Source organism: Polypterus senegalus, chromosome 16 (assembly GCF_016835505.1).
Source record: "Polypterus senegalus isolate Bchr_013 chromosome 16, ASM1683550v1, whole genome shotgun sequence".
Lineage (NCBI taxonomy): Eukaryota > Metazoa > Chordata > Cladistia > Polypteriformes > Polypteridae > Polypterus > Polypterus senegalus.
The window spans coordinates 18,155,829-18,173,824 of NC_053169.1; the positions used below are offsets into that span (position 1 = coordinate 18,155,829).

The 17,996-nt window shown below is 34.0% G+C and overlaps 1 protein-coding gene across 1 annotated transcript in view; it reads right to left on the bottom strand.

The window, feature by feature from the left end:
* Window positions 1–17,996, bottom strand: part of tjap1 (tight junction associated protein 1 (peripheral)) — a 79,686-nt gene that overhangs the window by 36,049 nt on the left and 25,641 nt on the right. Inside the window, exons 2-3 of the mRNA XM_039737930.1 lie at window positions 9,533–9,646; window positions 4,768–4,827 (exon numbers count right to left, since the gene is read on the bottom strand). The gene's annotated coding sequence lies outside the window, so the exon portion shown is untranslated. The remainder of the gene's footprint in view (window positions 1–4,767; window positions 4,828–9,532; window positions 9,647–17,996) is intronic.

Genomic DNA, 17,996 nt, shown 5'->3' on the forward strand with positions numbered 1-17,996 from the left:
TGCAACAGTGCAGTGTCACGCACAGATCAGCTGTACCATAAATAGATAAGGTTACATCGCCTTTATGTTTGACTGCATCTGCAGCGGTCTGCTCCCAGGTATAAAATGGGTCTGAAGGAAAATTTGAATTGAATTTATTTTTCAATGACTAACTCTTGTACCCTTAATTATTACTTCAGATCATCAGGAATATATTTAATAGCTTAATGTATATTAAATTCAATATTTTTAACAGAGTGCAAGTTGGCCTAGAATCATTACTGGGCGTACCTTACGTTTTAGCAGAACAATGTTGCCTGTATTTTGCACATTAGTGGTTCTGATGGTCATTGTGCTTTCAAGATTCTGTATTAAATTACCTGATGTTTCTGTACCTAGGCTGTGAAGTCTATTAACTGCTCTCCCTATAGATGTTGATTTTAAATTTACTTCTGCATCAAAACCTTACTCCATAACTGTTCTCTTTAACAAGTGGCAAAGTCACTGAGGAGCCACTCATTCCAAATAACGTATACTGCCTATCATTGTGCATGATAAAATTAACCCAATATAAGCATGCAAAATAAACAGTTAATATGTTTATTAGTGTTAAAATTAAAATTTAATTTGATTGTTTAATGTTCAAGAAAGGCACAAGATTACAATATTTGCAAAAGCACATATTGTGTACACACCTCTGAATAATTAAAATAATGAGTTATTTTACAGACAAGTAAACATTAGCACTTCAAAATGAGAAGTGCATGCAGTAGATTGTTACTTAAGAAATTATATTTACAATAAAATTCAATGTGTCTAGCATATGACTTCATGACAAAGCAATCATTTCAATAGTATACTATAGGAAAGTATTTTATTATATGGAATTTAATGGAAGAATCAGATACATTGTCTGGGAAATGTAAACTTTCTGAATTGAGCTGCAACTGGAGCATAAATCCAAAATCATCTTGGCAAAGAAACAACCTGCTGTAGCAGTTTATCTACACAAAAAAAAATAATTTAAAAAAAATTAAGAGGCCTTCAGACTTTCACAAAGCTAAGAACCATTTTAAGTTTTATTTGGACTGAGTGATGTTTTGAGTTATTATGTCTACATTATCGTTTACTAGTACACATTGACACATATATCCTTTAGTGGCTAAATCATAATCAGGGATGTCTAAAATTTTAAATTCCTTCAAAACCCAAAGTCAAAATTTAGACCCTGTAATAATATAAACATTTTACATGATGAGAATATTGCACATCCAAAAATGTAACAAAAAAGAGATCACAATTGAATATCAATATTTATTTAGGAGGCAAAATATTAAATATTTTTATAAGCTTCCAATACATAAATAAGAGTATGGAAAGTGTGTAATATTGTTTCAAGTTGTCTTTGAATATGATCTCCGCTTACAAGCTCCTTGATAACAGCAAATAATAAAAGGAATTTACATGGCAAAGTGAATGGCACAATTTCCTCACATTGTACGTCTAAAACTAAATTGTAACAAACTGTAAATATTACATACTGTATAATACAGTATGCATATAAGAGAGTCACATCCTCTAGCCCTTTCCAAAATACAGAAACCCTGAGGTGATTATTTTTTCTCCTTTACATTTCCTTCCTTTTCAATTGTATCACAAGATTCCACATCAGTGTACAGTAAATATGTGGGTGGGACTGTGGGTGTCAAGTGTCTTATCAGGGTGTAACAGTGATCCAAAGAGACATACTCATATTTACAGTGAATAGTGTTTAAATTTGCCTTCTTGAAGTTCCCAGAAGCAATAAATAATCACTCATGAAGATGATGAATAGCTTGCTCAGGGAAGTACTAGAGTTGGTTTTAAGCAGGATGTAGACAGTAATAAGAAATACTGGAGAGGTCTCTGGTAAGGTAAAACAGGTGGCACTTGATCTTTGAATACTCCAGTTAAGGGGAACAATGTTTTGAGGCAATTTTAACATCTGTGTGCAAGGTACTGTTTAACATAAACTGCATACTATTTCCTCCGTTTTTACCTGAGGGTTCAATGTGGTCTTTTCTTAGATTGAAACCATTTAGCAGCATTGAGTGTGTTCAGAGAGCTATGTTTTGATAAATATTAATGAAAGGTTGGTTTCAAAAAGAGATTTTAAAAATTGTTTATAATATAGCATTCACAAACTTGATGAACATTGGAAAAAACAGCCACGCATGGAACAGTAATAAACCACTAGGTGGAGCACTTGCTACAATATGTTTCTCTTTATTAGTCCTATTTCTACCTCAGAGTGAACCCCTGCAAGCATCGATATTAGACACTAACAGCATACATACAAATTACATAGTAAAGATACATCTGCAACATGCATACTTTTGCTCATTATATATTTGTCACTTTTAGTCTAGCACTTAATCATGAAATAGTGATACTTTCTTGTATGCTTTCACATCTTTCTCAAGCAGTATTAATGGCCAGGCTGTGTAATGTAAAATTTTCTCTTTGCATCATTCAAACCATTGCTCTTCTTCTTTACAATATTTTGTAGATGTTTTATCAGTAAATAAGACTGATCAAAGTAGACTTTTAAGAAGATATTCACTGAATAAAATAATTTCACTGCACTCTGTACAAATGACACTCAATAAATCAACGACTCAAATCTATTAAGAAACTGCAGAATAAACATTATTTTATATAGGCTTTTAACAGGCACTACTTAAATCGGAGCTGTCAAAATGAGGCTTCTGTCAAAATTATCGTCTGTATTAATTTGTGAAGTAGCATTTCTTTAACATTATTCCAAGTTTTACTTTCTTTCAATAGCTGCATCTGAAGTTCTGTTAGAAGTTGTCATATTTGTTTTTTAAGTAACAATTTCTAAGTGATTTTAAAGCATAAGGTTCAAATACAGATCATGGAGGACAACTATGGCTGTAGGTTTTTATTCCAGACAGTTTTTTTTTTTTTAATTATGTAGGTACTGAATACAGTGCATTGCTAGTTATGCTTCTTTGCACCAGCCATGCCAGTTCTACTAGAGCAAATAAAATCTGACCAATCAGATGTCCTGAGAAATTTCCTAATGTGCCTCCTCCACGTGAGTAAACTAGTATCCAGGAAGTTTGCTTTAAATAAAACCTGGACTTTATTAGATAAAGATGTCCTGCATTTTCAGCTAAAATAAACACTTATAGCGTTTAATTTCAGAAATTACAGCAAGTGATGCTGTTAAGAAGATTACTGATTTGCTTTCATGTTCAAGTGCAAATTTACTGTCACACAGTACAACGAAACCCTTATTTGAAAGTGTCATATTTGTGGTTAGTGGTTTGCATACTTTTGCATTTATTATTATTTTAACAATTGTTGTTTAGACATGCGCAATGCATTATCTTCAGTGCAATAAAGTGGTCTGAGTGGACCTAAACTCTGTGGAGTTGCTATATGTTGGGGTAGTGTTAATGTGGTTGAAATATAGAAGTATCAATGGAATACTGACATAATAACACAAAATTCAGAAATGCTGAAAAAAAATATAATTATAGGTAAGTATGTATGTCTCTCCATTTGTTTTTCCTTGGACTCATTTTCGGGGAGGGAATGTCCCACAGGGCTCTTAAGGGCCATTTAAACTTTGTGCATCACGTAGCTAAGAGGCTCTGATTGATGCAAGTTTTGTTAGCAGTCATCTTTTGTTGAAGTGCACAAATGCAACCATGTGCCTTCAGATTTTTGTGTCTGCATGGTCCTGTACGTGTTGACTGTACATGCCCTACACAACAAGATATGGACGGATTCGAAGAGGATGCCAGTGGCAGTACACATGTGCTGGAATGATTCTGCATTACTGCAGTGCCACTCAAACACAGTTGTACAATTAAAAGGGTAGAAACTCTTTCTCTGTGATTGCGTTGACAGCTCTCTGTATATGTTCAGTTTTAGAAGTATAAACATTAACTTACTTCTAGCATGAAGTTACGCACTTTAGAGAAAGCAACAAGTGGGAAGTTTGACTGTGGTGATATGTCTGTCACAAGGCAAATATCCTAAATCAAGCTCAGAGAAGCCAAAAATCTTCCTTAGAGTAAAAAGAGGGTCAAAAACAGATCCTAGAGGACCTGTTTGATCCCTATTCCCAATAAAAGTACACACCACTGGGCCTCAAGATCCAGAAGGTGTTCATAAATACCAAATCTATATCATTCATAGCAATGTTGTTTTTTGATCCTTCAGTGTCAGCTCATTCTACCATCGTGATTCATCATGTGCTGCAATTTTCACATACTAATAGCTAACTCTGGGATTAGACCAGTGTCAGGTGGGTTAGTACTACTTCAAACAATCTGTCGTCACAAGAGTAATACTGACATTTGCAAAGGGATCTGTAGATTAACCATTTAACTTTACCAAGTACCATCCCAAGCTGCCTATACTCAAGATTCCACTTTCCTGATTCATGTATTGGGTCCTGGACAATCTGGTCTCCTTTGTATATTTATTTCAACAGCAGCAATATCAATATGTAATGGAATTATAAACTATCAAATAATAGTTATCCAGTATGAAGCCTATGAAAAGAGGGAAAAAACTGACCAACAAACCAAATTATTAAAAAGAAAACAAATGCAATATACACATAACATATGAAAAATTGAATAACTCAAAATGTAAAACCATTTCAACAACTTCAAAATTTTAGCTTAATCTACAGTTTTCTTTGACTGACAAATGCAAAAAGTACACAAAAAGCTTAAAGATTAAGATGGAATACTGAAAAATAATTACCTAATTGCAGGAGTATGATGCAGTATTATGTCTATATGACGATTCACCATACACAGAATGCTGGAATAGAAAAAAGGAGAAAAACAGACACAGAAAAAATGTAAAACGGGTAAGCAAAATAGATGACATCTTAGGGACACTGTCACTCAATAATGTACTTTCAGTTTGTTTTTTTTGTTTTTATTTTATAAAAACACCACCAAGCACTCCCTATGCATTTAAGAATCTTTTCCAATTAACCTTTACAAGAATTTAATTGATATATGTGCCTTGTATAAAAGACAAAAGGTTTAAAATGTAACCACTGCTACTATGATTGAAGGGTTTAATCAGCAGTCATTCACATGACAGAGGTTTGGGCTGTACTGTATATTTAAGAGAGTCATTCATCTTGTAAATAATAATAAAAATAAAACTGTGATTGGGTAGTGGATTAATACATCATCTACTAAATATAATATTTACCTCCCATTTTTATTATATTTAGGAACATTGTGAGCATTGCAGTGCAATGTTTAAGCCAAATGAGCATATCTAAAGACCCGCAAAGTAATATGAATATTCTTTATGGTGACTCTGTACAGACAGAAATTTTGACAATGTTTATTCAGAAATAAAAATGTGCCTTATAACAAAATTTGCTATGCTTACAATTTCTTACGGGTTAATAGAAATATTACAGTTTCAAATTGATTCCAGCAATCCTTAGTATTTCTTCCATAATTCCATTACAAAACTGTGCCAAAAAGAAAAAGTATAATTTAAAACTAATCTTCTTTATGCTTGTTATTCAACAATATGTGTGTATCTGAATAAGCACTGGTTGCTAAACCATGTTGAGTTTCAAAAGATGTTTTTTATTAAATATATTAAATGAATTAACATTCATATACTATATATGCCGGGGGGCACGGTGGCGCAGTGGTAGCGCTGCTGCCTCGCAGTTAGGAGACCTGGGTTCGCTTCCTGCGTGGAGTTTGCATGTTCTCCCCGTGTCTGCGTGGGTTTCCTCCGGGCGCTCCGGTTTCCTCCCACAGTCCAAAAACATGCAGGTTAGGTGGATTGGCGATTCTAAATTGACCCTAGTGTGTGCTTGGTGTGTGGGTGTGTTTGTGTGAGTCCTGCGGTGGGTTGGCACACTGCCCAGGATTGGTTCCTGCCTTGTGCCCTGTGTTGGCTGGGATTGGCTCCAGCAGATCCCCATGACCCAGTGTTCGGATTCAGCGGGTTGGAAAATGAATGGATGGATGGATGGATGGATACTATACATGTCTGTTTACTAAGCAAAACACTTTCAATAGTGCCGGAAAATTCTGCATTTATATTAATTGCATAAAATCAGAACAAAAAAGTACTTTTAACAAAAAAAAACAAAAAAAAAAAACAATTGTATGGCTTCCAAAAAAATACACTGAAAACCAAAACAATGCAATAGACAGTTTTCATACATTGCATAGGTAAACAATAATATCATTGTTATTAGTGCTACAGAAGTTCATGTATTTAGTGCCTATTGTATGACACAATATAATGCAAATCATACACAGAAAACATCAGTCCATTTTTGGCATTTGCTACTTATCAAGTTAGTTTATATTCCTTAAAAGCTGTCACACTTTGCCTTAATAACATAACTCAGTAGTTTTTCCCAGACATCTGCAGCCTTTTGTATTAAGTGGCACTTCTTGGTTTCCAACAACATTAAGCAGACTGGAGAAAAAAAAAATTGTATCTTATGGCTAACATTTATCATACTGTTCAACAGAGAGCTTCACACAGAAGCAGCAACAACACAATGAAATGGAAAATGTAGATTCCTAAAACTAAAGAAAAATACTCACTCAAGTCTAAGTAGTTCTTCTAAATAAGGAAAAATACACTGATTCACTACTTTAGTAGGTACACCTCAGTAATCACACGTTTGCTGCATTTTCCTTCAAAGCAGCCTTAATTCCTTAACGTTGTTAAAGTGTGGCACATACATATTATAGGCCTATGTCAACTCCAATATATGCCAGACAAGTACCACATTAGCTGGTCTTGGATAAAAACTCAAAACTAGGTCATCTGAAAAATGACTTGTTTTAATTAAGACTTGTTTGTGTAATAGAGGAGGAAGAACTAGAATACCCTCTTTCCATGAATTATTACCTTATTTTAAAGCCAGTTCACACATTTATTGTTGCAATGAAGGAATGAAAATGATGAGCAGCAACTTTCAGATAATCCATACCATTCAAAGTCATTCTGCTCATATGTTCAGAAGGACGTCCCATGCCTGGACAAACTTGTTAGGAAGGCAGGCTATATTGTAGGAATAAAGCTGGACAGTTTAACATCTGTAGCAGAGCGACAGGTGCTAAGCAAACTCCTGTCGATCATGGAGAATCCACTGCATCCACTGAACAGTGTCATCTCCAGGCAGAGGAGTAGCTTCAGTGACAGACTTTTGTCACTGTCTTGCTCCACTGACAGACTGAGGAGATCGTTCCTCCCCCACACTATGCAACTCTTCAATTTCACCCGGGGGAGTAAATGTTAACATTATTCAAAGTTATTGTCTGCTTTTACATGCATTTTACTCTTTAATTTAATATTGTTTTTTGTATCAGTATAGTGCTGCTGGATTATGTGAATTTCCCCTTGGGAATAATAAAGTATCTATCAATATTTCTAATATTTGCTTTAAAAAGCCATAAGCTTCACATCATAACACTGTCATTACCAGCCTACATTATTTACACTTGGCACTCTTGTTTTTTCCCCATATTTGTTCCCCTAATCAGTGTTAATTAGCAGTTTCAGCAGACCTGACAATATTGCATTTTCTCTCTTTTTTTAGTCCTATGGGGATGTGATTGTATATTTCTTATCACACTATAACTGCATATTCTTTTTTTTTTTTTTGCAGACAGTCATGGAACCTGGGTCTTCTGTTACATTACCTCATCTGTGACAGAATTCTAAGTGTCATCTAGCTCAAGACATCTTGCATTCTATAAACAATGCTGTTGCATTCAGCTTTTGGCAGACTAATTGTAGCTTGTTTACTACACCATGTATGCAGTTGAAGGCTTTGGTAACATTAAATAAGTGATCTATTTACATGAGCAAAGAATGCCTATTAGTTGGTTGTTTTGGGCAGTTTTCCACACATCTATAACAGTACTATGGTTTAAAATGGTTAGCAACCGTTCTCTAACTGAACAGTTCATCCAAAGCCACTTGAATCTTTCAACATGCCTGCCTGATGCTGTCACTAGCTGAACAATCAATTAAGTGGCAAGAACAGGTATACTTATTAGATGGCTACAGAATATATACAGGTGTAAATGTAAACAAGCAAATGGAAAAATGTAAAAATATATGCACTGACAAAATGCTGTGCATATATTCACAAAAAATGGTACTTAGCATATAACCTAAAAGGCCAGACTCTTAGTAGAGCTGGACTCTAATGGGTGTGTAGAGAACCGTCAAGGTTTATCTTTTCTCAGCTTTCAACAACAGTATTTACTGAGGACAACATAGGCACCGTAAGCAATAGAAAAAATAAATCCTCATGATGAAATTAGTTTGTGTCTCACTCAATAAAATCTTGAATAATAAATGCGAATACTGATTATGGTACTGCTTAACATGCTGTATTACTGGAGTTTGAATGTATACAAAATATTTTAAAGGCTAGTAAATCTTCAACATTCAAAATGTATGAGCTAATGTGCTTGTGTTGAAAATACTTTTTTTTTCTGAATACAGACAAGAGAAACAAGAAAAAAAAGGTAAAAAAAAACACACTTTTAAATAACTGAGATGATATTGTGTCCCAGAACATGTTCCATAAAAATATTTGTGTTAAATAAAAAGATAATATTCAGTTAAGAAAGGTTTTAATTTATAATGCACTATTTATGTAGACATATTATAATTGGATTAAGAGTATTTTGAATCACTGTTAACACTATTTAAAATCCACCTAGATTCACATTTTCTTGACCACTACAAAAGTGGATGCAATGAAAGAACAGTGCAGTATCTGGCTCCAGCTCATCTCAGCATAAATGACACTCTATTCTAATTACTACTACTAAAATTAAGATTTATATTCAATTACTTTACCTTTAATTTTAATCACTTTTTAATAAATATTTCAATTTAATATTTTTGTAGTATTTTATATTCTTTGTATGGCCCCTTGTGATGATGCTCTACATAATCGGTGCTATAAAAATACTGATAATGTATTTAAAAAAAAATACAAAAAAAACCTCATCAAGCTTTAATATTTCTTATTTTAAACATCCTTCCATTTCTACATTTATTTTCTAAACTTGCTGCCCATCAGAGACAGTAACATTTTATTCTAAGTAATTATTATTGCAAAAGTTATGTTAAAAAAAATAGTCAAATTAGCTTCACTAAACAGACAACGGTCTAGTTCTTGTTACCAATATTTTAAATTGAAAAGATGACAAAACAACAAAAAATAAACATTATTAACGTCACTAATGTGCAAAGATGACGCCTTACTAAATTTGGTATCCAACACTCCTCCTATAGTAAAACTATTTCCTTCTATTTCAGTAGCACAAGTTTGGCAAGTAAGAGTGCTAAAGTACATAATATAAATAGAAGATACCCTTCTTCCAATTACAAATCTATCAAAAATATTTGTGTGCACTGAGATAAACAATTTGCAATGTGTAATTACCATCTTCTAGATCTGAAAATGAAAACAGGATAAAGAAAAAAAATATCACCTCACCTGTTTAACCAAGCATGTTGCTGGGTACATTCCTCCTTGTTAATGACTGTATGCAACCCAATACATGTTATACAGTCTTCTGCTTCTGGCATGTGACCTCAAGTTACTGATAACCTGAAATACAAGGAGATAACAAAACAGTGAGAACAAAGTCAGTTTCCCTGTTAGAAACTAAAAGAAGGTAGAGAAAATTTGAGAAAAATCAAAAATATAATAAATGCAATTCCTCTTAACAAAAGGCAGATAAACGAGGCAAGTAGACACTGCTTATACATTTAACTTCTGAACATTAACTGAGAGAAAACAGCCAGTGCCAACAAATTAAAAATACATGCTCTGACGTCAACATTAAGCTCTCAAATGCAAAGCTAGATAAAAACGTAAAGAAATAAAGGCTATATGACTTAAAAAATGAAGTTAGCACTAAAGTTTGGTGTTCAAGTGCAGGAGTTTCTAGGAATCAGTTTGAGCACAAAAATATAAAATAGATAAACAACCACTGAACATAGTGTGCTTTTAAAATTAAGAAAACACAAAACAAGAATCTATTCAAAACCCAATAAAGAGTGTATTACTATATAATGGGAGACAAATAAGATATTTGAGGCACAGACAAAGAGCTTGCTTAAGCGCTTAAAATAATGAAACTATGCTGGGAGTAGTGGGTGCCAGGTTTATATCCAAGCCTAAATTAACATTCCAACATACTTTTAAAAATACCAATTTTCCTGTTCACAATATCTTTGGCATTCACATGGCCTAATATTTTGTAAAGCCTACTTAAATCTCTGTTTAACCTTCCCCTTTCTAGGCATAAAACATTAATATTCTAAAACTATAATTCTTAAGAATCCAGATATTCATTCCATTTCATATATAAATTCTAAACTCTGCTGGATCAAAGTTTTCACATAAAATTCTGCAACTGAGAATCAACGCTGAACTATACAACGCTCAAGAGTGTTAAATACAAAAGACGTACACAATCCTAACAACCAGGTGAGGAATGAGCCCAACAACTGTGTTTACAGCAGGGAAGAGAGCTATGTATTTAAGAAGGCCCATGGCATATTTCATAATGTTTAACAGTTTAAACACCAGATACTCCAATCTAAAATGAGCCTGTCACCACAATTCAATTAATAAAAATATAATCTCACAAAAGCTATCACTGAGACCACAAGGGATTTAGCCAATGTAAGAATTTTTTTTCTCTATAGAGCACTCAGTTTTGACATTACACAAGACCATGTAATAAGCCACATATTCTGAAGCTCTGAGCACTAAGCTTTCTAAAGTAATATTCATGTAGCCCTTTGTAAAGCACTGACACAGTTCACCTTGCCTATAATTATAGAAATGGATAATGCACTGCACAAATGTAAAAGAACATGGGGCTCAGCGTTTTACAGTACAGCATTAAACTGGAAACCAGAACCTATTAAGCAGTAATTGTACTATTCCTCAGGCAAGTAATAAAAAAATCTGGCTGAACTCCAAGCAGGTACACAACACACCGCATAACTACCTAGGCCCCTCTGTTGCTTCTTGCCTAATAAAGCATAGGTTGTACAACTTGAGCACTTAAAGATCCATCTGCCATTACTGGAATTGTAGGTTTAAAATGAAACACAAACTGTAGCATCTTATATCATTGGATGTTAGGGATTACATGAAGTGCATTTTAGGCTCTGAGTAAATTGTCTATAATGCTCACACCTCCTGACTTAGAGGTTTAAGGCTATACTATTGAAGCAGACACTATAACTGCTACACATTCTGAAATACAGTTCATTGACAATTTCAGAGCACTTTTACTTCAAAATAAATGATGATTAATGATGAAACGCTGAAAAATCAAATCTACAATGGAGTATGTTAAATGGCATCAAAATTCCCTTTTCACTCAGATTGTGCCAAAGTAGCCGATGTTAAATGCTTTCTCATAGTATACAAGATCAGCTTTAGTAAATCCACATCAGCAAACCTTTACTTTTATCTAAGTTTATTTTTGACAGTGATCTCATAAAGGAAGCATTCAACACAAATTAAGAATCCTGATTTGGCACTTTAAAGAAATGTACTGTATTTAATTTAAATATGCTGTATTATGTTTTTAAATTTTAAAGCTCATTGTGAGACTTGCCCGGACACCACCAGTCGGAGACCACATCTTTAAAAAAGTCACACGTTTATTATTCATCAATAATCACAGGAGTAAAATCCCGAACACCAACACACAATGCACAAAGCAATAATCACCCCAATAAAGTCCTTTCTCTCTCAATCCTTGGCCGCCTGTCTCCTCCTGGGAGCTTTGTCCTACTCCACTCCTGATTCTGGCTCTCAGATTGCTGGAAGGCGGCGCTTTTTATTCCTGCCCGGATGTGCTCCAGGTGTCTGATGACGTCCTTCCGGCAACACTTCCTGGTGTGGCGGAAGTGCCACCCTTTGCCCTGGAAGCACTCCGGGCGTCCCTGGCAGGTTTCTCCGCCATCTTGCCGAGTGTGGCGGAAGTAACTATTTCCGAGTCCTACGAGGCTTAAGGCGCCCCCGGCGGTGGCCACGGGTCCCAACAGGGCAGAAGCTCTTTGTTCTTCTCCCGTGTTCCTCTCCTGCTCCAGGGCAGTTGCCCCCTCATGGCCCGGAAGCTATTCTTGCAACTTTCCGGTCCTTTTAGGCGTCCCTGCTGGATCAGAACCCCAGTCGTCTGTGACACCATATAAATATTCTGGGACTACGCTACTTGATGGCTCGTTTACTCTACGGACTAATCATTTATTGGACCGCCAATTATACATAGAAAGAAATTCATTCATTTATGTGAAAAGTCCACTCTTAATAAAATGTTACTTACTGAGGTTAATACATTATTAATCAAGTACAAAACAAAGCTAAAGAAAAGGAAACCTTTCTTTAATTTTAACATTTTTCACCAGTCTGACAATTTTGCTGTTAACAACAAATCTTCATCAACCTGTTTTTAAATACTAATGACTTCATAGAGCGCTTTTCTTGCTTATTTGCTTCAGAAAAAGAAAAGATGCTCAAAGCATTTAGTTATACTGGACGTACAAACTAAGAAGTACAGATACAGATTTAGTCGGCACATGTACACCTAATGCAAAGACCAACAGAAATGCATTAAATCTACAATGGTTATAATTTCCTTATTGAATTAACCTCAAAAACACAATAAAATTAAGCACTGAATATAACATTAACTACTGAGCCAACATAAAACCAATTTGAAGCTTCACTTATTAATTACCCTGTCCTAGAAAAAAATAAGAATGAGAATCTAATTGCAGAGGATAATACTGGGTCTCTAGCTTTATCCCTTACTTCACTTGTACCTGCATGGTTCCTATCTGCATTAAGCATTTGAAATCTGACCACCTTTAGGATTTGCTACTTGAACTACAAGGCAACTTGACATTTGAAACATTGGAATAGTGTGTGTAATTGCTTTTACCTCAATTTACTGATGTTGCAGTTCTTGCAGGAATTATTGTGGCACAGTGGTTAGCACTAATCCTTCATTGGCAAAATCAAATTTAAGCCTTGTCAGTCCTAGAGTTTAAACATATCATCTGTGTCAACATAATGTTTCTCCAGGTATTTGTCCAACATACTGTAAGGATTTGCAAGTTAATAATAATTAATTCTTTACATTTATACAGTGCTTTTCTCACTAGTGCTCTCCATATCGGGCGGTACCCAGGATGCGAACCCATGAACTCCTTACTGCAAGTCAGTAGCACTACCTCTGCTTTAGGTTGACTACCAATTCTAACTTGCAAATGCGAGTTTACATTAATGTGCCTGTGAAAGACTGATGACCTATCCAATTTTGGTTTCTACTAGAGATGTTAAAATCTAAGAACTTTTGGTAAACATTTTGTATAATGAATCAGAAATGTGTAAATAGCATCTAAAAATTGGCATATTGAAAATGTTAGCAACTTTTTATTGCATTCTGGCAAGCTCTAGAAGGTCACAGTGATCAGACTATACCCCTAGAAGGTCTAGCATGATAAGGAGGTTTTGCAAATTCTATACTTCATGCTTATATAGATGGCTGGGAGGTTGCTTAAAGGCTGGGAAGTGGAGTTTCATATGTGCAGCATGTGTTGCTACATTTTCCTTCCCCATGTTTACGCTCTTGCTGTGCATATACACACACACAGACACACACACTAACTCACTCTCTGTTTCAATGGAAGCAACAGTATGGCAAACACAAAATGGGCTTGAAAATGGCTTTTGAAATGTGGCAGATTTGGTTTCTTATTCCCTTTTTAACCATACAGCCTCATTTCAACTTGTGAAAACAGCAACCTGTGGTGAATTGCTTCCTATTTATATAGTCTTTCATATTTCAAGTACATCTTTGTACACAAAATAATTATATAGCTGATACAAAGAACTAACATTGCTGCTTACCAAACATATTTTATGTAAATGAATAAATACATTAAAAGAAATCACTAGTTCTGATGTCAGATTCCACACAGCTTTGTTACACCTTTCAGGATTTATATACAATTACCTAGAATTGCATATGTAAATGCCAGTGATAAGTGAACCCCATAGAGTTCATTTCACCATGGGTTCAGTGAAACTGCAGAAATTTTCAGATTTTCCCCAAGCTCCACAAGATGTGTTAAACTTAACAGAGAAGGAGGAAATGCATGCATAATTAGCCATGTAATGCAGATATGAGATGAAGTGCAGGTATTAGTCTTATATATTATGAGCACTACCGTCAAAAAAAAACGTTTTCTCTTTTATTTATGCATGTAGCTGAATCGGATTGTGACATTACGAATAAGGAAAGCAGATCAAGCAGTGATCTTACAGTACGCATGCATGATACAATGCTGATACAGCTGTGTGATGTAATGCTGGCCTTGCAAGGCATCATGTGGCTCTGAGGAAAAAATATGCACCTGAACTGACCATAAGGCAAATTTCCTGGAAAATATTTGTCAAGGTTAATGAAATATAAAATATAATGTGCAAGGTTAACGAAATAAATCAGCAACGTATGTATCAAATCTGTGTTTTTAAATAGAGGAAAGAAAACTGATAGTGCAAATCACAGTGCAAAAACAACATAGCTAAAAGGAGATTGTTACTGATAATGGCAGAATGTAAATAAAATGGGTATTTTTTTAAATTGATGTTCAAATGCAGGGTGGTGGCAGCACACAGTTTCATTTTCATAACAGTGAAAGTAGAAAAAAGTCACTTCCTTCCTCATGGTGTTTTTGTGCTACTGTTTTGGGAACACAGGAGTATATTAATATGCTTAATTGACAAATGAGAATGAACATGTTACCGATTGCTTATAAGACTTGCACCTTCACATATTTTCATTTGTCCCATTACGTGTTACTGCTTCTTGTAATCACAGAGTACTGATTCAATATATAGAAGCAAAATTCTATATTGATCATGTAAGCAGATAATCACAATTTCATGTTTTCTATGAAAGGATTTGAAAAGAAAAATGTATTACTCAAACCTCCACCAAGTACTCATTTTGTAACGCAGTATTAAAATTGACACTATTCAACGACATATGATTTTTCTCCACCATTCATTAATGATTTTTAATCATGCTAAGATTGAGCACATATACTACATCTACAGCTTTCACAGTAAATGCTAAAATGATCTAGCAGAAAAATAAGCTAACCATTTGATGAGTATTTTATTATGTCTGTCTCTAGAATGTATTTTTAAAGAGGACTGGGTTGCTTCACAAAAGAGGCCATTGCAAAGCTTTTGCAAGAATATCCATATTCAGCACAAAAGAAATTACATACACCTCTGCAGTCACCATAAAGGTTATTCTACATTTACAACATTCCTATTGTATGTAGCATTTAAATGAAATGCTTTTAGTACCAAAATACATAAACAACATATACAAATTAATGGTGAAAACTGAAGAGCTAAAATGCATCTATTTCATGCAAGGATTAGCAAAATAAAAAAACAAAAAAGAAAAAGAAATAGCACATCATTTGGACACTTATTATGTAGTGTTGAAATTGAAACTTTTAACCAGCAATGACTTTTTTCCATTTCCTTCATAGTTTTAATCAGGCTAAGGATGAGTGCATGCACTACATCCACAGCTTTCATGCCAGATGCTAAACTGTTAACATAAGTAAACAGCTTGTGTGTTTTGTTGTTATTTTTTAATATTAGAGGTTACAAATTATTATTAGAGGCTGACAATATTTAATGCACAGTTGTATAATATACAAAACAGAAAGGAAGGGGACATTAAGTATTCTATTTTTCCACACCTCTCTTATACATACATTATGCATGTTGAAATCTAAAAAATAATGTGCTTGGGCTTAATAGGGTGTGACATTTAACATGTAAATACGTGCAAAATGTTCAGAAAGGCTAATCACATCAAAGTAGACAGCCACTATTCTTTAACATTTATTATTTACTTGGGAAAGATTGAGAAGGGTTCATATTTATTAAGACAACAAAAACAATTAAAAAAACAAATAATAAAATTTAATTATAATGTAAAAAGTGTTAAACATAAATCAAGTTAAATTACAATACAGACTCTATAATGTGCTGGTGAGACCACATCTGGAGCACAGTGTGATGTTCTAGTCTCATGCAGAAAACAAAGAAAGCAGTAGCCCTCAAAGATGGGTAAAAAAAAAAAAAACAAACAAAATACCTGGATGAACTTGGATTTCATGCTGTGATATAGTATCTGAACAGCAATAGGCAACATTTAAATCTCAATTGCACTTAACAAAAACATCATCCAAAATCATTTATATTCCATTCAATCATAAATCACTCAAATTCTAATGAAAATTAATGGATTGTGAATTGAAGTCAATTCAGCTCCTTAGTTTACACAAAATAGGAATCTGGAACAAATCTGAATTTGAAAAAGAGACATTGACGTTCTTTTAAAAAAATATGTGAATTAGTGGCTACCTATTGAAATGAACAGGCCAGACTGTTTTTAATCTAGGTAACCGGGAATATTATTTAATAACTAATAAAAATCTGGCAATAAATATGGCAACAAGACAACAACAATTGATCAACCTTAAAAAGACATTTCACTGATACCAGTTTAGAGAAAAAGTTTAAAGGTGAATTAAATTCACTACATTAGCTGCATGCCTAGTAAGAAAACATATGTAAGTGAAAGATGAGAAGCACTGTCCCACCTGTGTCTTAGAAAAATAAATTATTCAGAAGTTGCTCTGTGAATCAAACACACTACTGATTTGGCAGAGATCAAAATACAGCTTACTGTATGTGGGAAGCAGTTCATTAAACAACATCAGGAAAAAACAGTCATTTTTATTTATAAAAAACATTTATGTTACTATGTACTAATGTGACCATACTAAGAAATAAATGTCTTCATTTAAAGTCCAAATACGCAGCCTAGAATACACATCTTAAAACAAGCTAGACCAGCATTTAACATGTTAAGGCATGCTGAAGAATGAATGCTACTGAAAATAAATTAACCACAGCACCCTGAAATTTCTTTTTACAAATAACAGAACACAAATGAAAGTATGACCTAATTTTATTCTGACCTTGTAAGGTGCATTAAGTAATGGAATAAGCCAAATAAAAGGTTATAAATAGTGAAATATTGATTGCTGAATATTTTAGTGGTAGGGTTTATCTATTTATTCAAGAAAAAGTAATTCTGCACCATGTATTACCAATTTAAAGTTGGGTTTTTACAATACTGTGAACACAAATAGTTGCAAGATACTTTCAGCACAAAAGTAGTAATAACCTGCAGTAACCAGTGCTTAACATAAAATTTTTATCTAAAATGATGTTTAGGGATTGGTCGGAGAACCAAGCTCTTCATCTCCAAACTTACTTCATTTAAGAGACACACATTTGTTTCATAAGCTATCAAACTAGCACAACAGTAAATAATCATCAATGGCGTTTAATTAAATGCTGGTATAGTACTTTTTTTTGGCACTCTCACTATCAATTGAATACTGTCAACATTTTTGTTCTCTGCAGCAATATCATGTACATTTCCTTTAATAGACAATAAAATTATAATGACCAATATAAAATATAGTAAGTGAAATAAAGAGGTTTCAGACAAAATACAACTGAACAAAGACTAGATTATTGCTACTAAAGTAATAAGCCAACCCTGAAAGACAAATAAATGTATTACTAATATAGGTCTTTATTTAAGAGCTTCTTTTAATATTGTAATAGCATGTTACTACGTTCATACTGCATATTTAATAAAGGCTATATCCGGCGGTGGCTTTACTGGGATGTCAATGTGCAAAAGCTTTAAAAACTCAAGCATAAAAACTGTAACAGTAGGAGTACCTTTAAAAAAAAAAAAAAAAAAAAAGACAGTAGGAAGCATGAATGTATCAAAGATTAATCAGACGATTTGTGC